Source organism: Phytophthora infestans, genomic scaffold, assembly GCF_000142945.1.
Source record: "Phytophthora infestans T30-4 supercont1.219 genomic scaffold, whole genome shotgun sequence".
NCBI lineage: Eukaryota > Oomycota > Peronosporomycetes > Peronosporales > Peronosporaceae > Phytophthora > Phytophthora infestans.
Window position 1 is genome coordinate 91,862 of NW_003303540.1, and position 4,223 is coordinate 96,084.

A 4,223-nucleotide genomic window follows, 5' to 3' on the forward strand; every position below is an offset into this window, starting at 1 on the left:
TTCAGGATCGCCTCTCGTGGGGTTGGACCCGGCGGACCATTGACTCATCGCCATGACGATGGAGGTGGGACGAACCGTCCTGTTCGACGAAGATGGCCAAGGCCAGGAGAGCGAGAACGGAGACGCAAGTGAAGGAGAGTATGAAGAGAAGGCCGAGACCGCTGAGCTCGGAGAAACGAAGACCACCGCCGAGCTACTTGGCGAGGTGGAAGAGTTGACGCTGCAGGTGGGACGCATGGGAGCCCCACGTCCTGTCGAGCGCAACTTATCCGCCGAGCTCGACGAAGGTGCGGACAATGAAGAAGAACATGGCGTTGCTCAAGGGGACCGTCCGCCCCTTATTCCGAAAGCGACGAGGAGCGCCGATACGCCGAGCGCCAATAAAGTGTTGGCTCGACTCGGCGATGAGATAAGAACGAGATCGGAATGGATGATGATGTTCGCGCCTGTGACGATGGCGCAGGCGAAGTGGCCGATGTTGGGTCCCGAGCTAACTCAACCGGTGCGTGCAGCCAACATCAATCAGTTGGTGGAAGAAACTGTGTTGCTGTTGAAGGCGATGGGCTATCGGTGCAACAGCCGACCAAACAGCCTCATCCTGTCCGACTGGAGTCTGACCCGTGGCGGAGCTGAGCTCTGGCAATGGAAGAAGAAGTTGAGAGTGGCGTTTGGATTGGAGAAGGCCCCTGGTGGAACGAAGAAGGTGTACAGCCGAGTAGCCGTGTTCAAACCACTCGGCGAAGACCCAAGCAAAATTCCTTTGCCGAAGACCCCGGGAGACGAAGAGACGCGAAGTGTTCCGCGCTACGCAAGGGACTCCGTACTTCGAAGCCTCCCACATGCTGACACCAATGAAGCTAAACCCGACTCAGCGAGCGCCGAGTCGTGGACAGCGGAATGTTGGTCGTTACCGTGAATTGTATGACGCTGCAGACGAGGCTGAGGCTTACGAGGAGGATGAAGAAGACGACGACGCCTTCGACTTGAGAGGAAACCGTGAAGAAACCGTGAAGGACTACATCCGAAACTTGAGCTTTGACGCGGCTGAAGAAGACGCGACGCAGTACCTAGAAGTCCGAACGCACGCCTCACTCGACAAAATCGCCGAGTTCGAAGGAAAGCACTACCGCTCTGACGCGTCGCTCCAGTGGCTCAAGCGTTTCATCTACGAGATGAAGAGCACCAGGATGCCCCAAAGTGCCTGATGCGAACCTTTCTCGCTATGCTTGGGACGCGCGGCGAAGAGTTGGTACAGGCAGCTGCCGAAGAAGACTCAGCGACGTTGGAAACTACTCAGCGAGGCGCTCTTGGATTATTATTGCTCACAGTTCGACCAATCCGCCCGCACTCGTTACTACTCGGCGAGACGTAAAGTCAACGAACCGATCTGCGACTTCCTGATCCAACTCAACGGGTATGCTCGGACAGCCAAGATCCAGTACGAGAAGGGTGGCGCCGACGCGGCTGACCATGTCGAACACTTCTTGCTGCATTGTGGTGATGACGATGTGATGGATTTGATGTACCCCTTGCAGTTGGAAGACATCAGTAAGGTGGGACAGATAATCAATCATCGGATCCTCGGTGAAAAGCGCAAGAAGCAACGCGACCGACTCGTGATCGCACGAGGCCGAGACGATAAGCGGAAGGATCAGAGCCGCCGAGATGAACGCCGAGATGGACGTCGACGCAGTCGCAAGGAAGAAAACCGCGACCGCCGAGTCACAGTCGTAGACGCTGACTCTGACGGGGAGGAGCGCATCGATCAGAACCCGCCGAGTCCGTACAACTTCGAAGACGAATGGGATGATGAGGACCAGTCCGGAGGACACGACTCAGCGGAAGACGATGACTACATTGACGCCGGTGTTTCCAATGATAAAGGAAATACACCGGACCGCCGAGAGAACTCGGCGGGAGACCAGAATGGCTCAAATCGAAGTTGGGGAAACTCAGCGAACCGACCTCCGCGACCGTACAACCAACGAGAACAGTCGAACCGTGGAGATAGATCACGCGACAACTCTCAGCGCGGGCCTTGTGCAGCTTGTGGAAGAACGGGGTACTCGGCTCACTACTGTCGACGACGCTGCAAATTCTGCAGACAAGTCCATGAAGGCGGCCAGTGCGAGCTGTTTCGTCAATATGAGAAGCTGGCTGCGTTCGTAAAAAACTCTGTCGACAAGTCGCAAGTACCAGAAGACCTGCAAAACCTTTACGCGCCGAGTGATTTAAACCCGGCGGCCCGCCAACACTGACTGGGTTGGAATATGCCGGGCTGCCACAGTCAGCTGAACCTGCAGTTGAGGCGAACTTCTTGTTTGCCTTCGTAGGCGAAGCAGGACGACCCGAGGGAAGAAGCGGGGATGGCAATTGGATGTGTGAAATCGACGGAATTGAACGTGAGCTCGGTGAGTTAGATGATAACCACCGAGCGATTGCAAGTGTAACTCGGCAGTCAGACCAGGCTGTGCATCGTACCAGAATCATGAAGCTGCTTCCGGGAGAACGGCTGGGATGGTGGTCAGCACAGACGTTTGATCGCCGAGCTAGAATGAGAGCTCTCGTATTGGGTGCAGTGAACGACCGAAGGACCAAGATATTATTGGATACCGGAGCAAATGTCTCGGCGATTAGTGAATACTTCGCGAGGAAACTGCGTCTCAGGAGAGTGGCCAGCCGAGATAAGCGAATCGACATACAAGGAATAAGTAAAGACAGAATGGTGACAACGTCACGAGCAGCTGTGAAGGTGACGCTCGGCTGGGAAGTGACATACGAGTTTGAAGTATGGATAATGCCTCATCATGCCGGAGTCGATTTGATTCTCGGCACCGACCTTATGATCCCAGCTGGGATCCGTCTGGATCTGTACAACTCGGCTGTCAAGCTACCTGATGAGATGGTGATCCCACTCATCCGATCAAGTAATGCGCCGACCAAGACCGAGCTCGACCCAAATATCCCATGTGGGCCACCAGACGGGTTAACAATCGGAAGTCGAATTACCGCTGAGTTCAAATTGCCCAGGCGGCAACCCAGTGAGTCGACGCATGACTTGTGGGTGAGACGGACGAAGGGTTGGATTCCAACGGTTGTTTTTAATCGCCGAGGAAGACCAACCCATGTCCTAATTACGAACGTACGACCGACGTCAGTCTGGTGCCCACCTCACTTTTATGTGATAAAATGGCAACCACACGGAGTACTGGCCAATGAGGGATATGTCCGTGTGAGCTCGGCGAAATGCCGTGACTGGCAGATATTGGCATATGAGTCAGCGATGGACAAAGATTTGCTGCAGAAAGAACAACGACCGTACGAGGACTAGTTGTCACACCAGCCGCCAGCTGTGGAAAGACGTAAAAAACCAATTCCGACGGCGGTGAAAAAACGACCCCCTCCAGTGGAAAAGGGACCCGAATTAACATGCGCCGAACGCTGGAAAAGGATCGAAGCTGATACAGAAGCCGACGAAGACGAGAGGCGTCGCGGTAACGCCGACGTCATATCGACTTCAGAGGTGAGAAGGGTGACCCGGCTGTAAACTCAGCGTTCAAGCTGGAAGACGTCCGAGCGGATCGTACGCCGGTGCTATACGATGGCCACGATGTCTTCAATCATCTGCCCAAGTTTGAAGACGATGGCGCTATTTCTGACGTCAGCACGAACTCAGTGGTTGGAGGAACAAGTGCAGTAAGGGCCAAGAAAGACGTGTCGGCAACTGAAGACTCAGCTATAACGGAAGTAGACCCTGAAGAACGCTCGGAACACGCCCTACGTGACGCCCAGCCCGTTGTTGACAACCGAACCAAGTTTGGAGTCATTAGACCAAGTATTGTGGGCGAGGTGAACTCAGCTGTGAGCACCCTGGCCACTATAAGTGCTGGGATTACCCATGTGATGACGGCGAGCTCTGCGCTCGGAGAACCAGCCGCAAGAAATGACTTGGGAGCTGTTCTGGTGTGCCATGGGGCGACCGACTACGCGAAGGACGAGTGTGGCCGCGTGGATGTCTGTCCTGCCATCGTAGCAGACTCAGCGGTACAGCGCCCCAGCGTGACGACTGCAAATTCCAAGCTGGAGGTGTTACTTTCGTCAGATGTTGAGGCTAACAGTGAAGGACTGAGCTGGACGGTGAATACAAGTAACCACAGTGACGAAGGTGAGGCACGAGCCAAGTATGGAGTCGATGGTTTAAGTTCTGCAGCCGTGGCGAACTC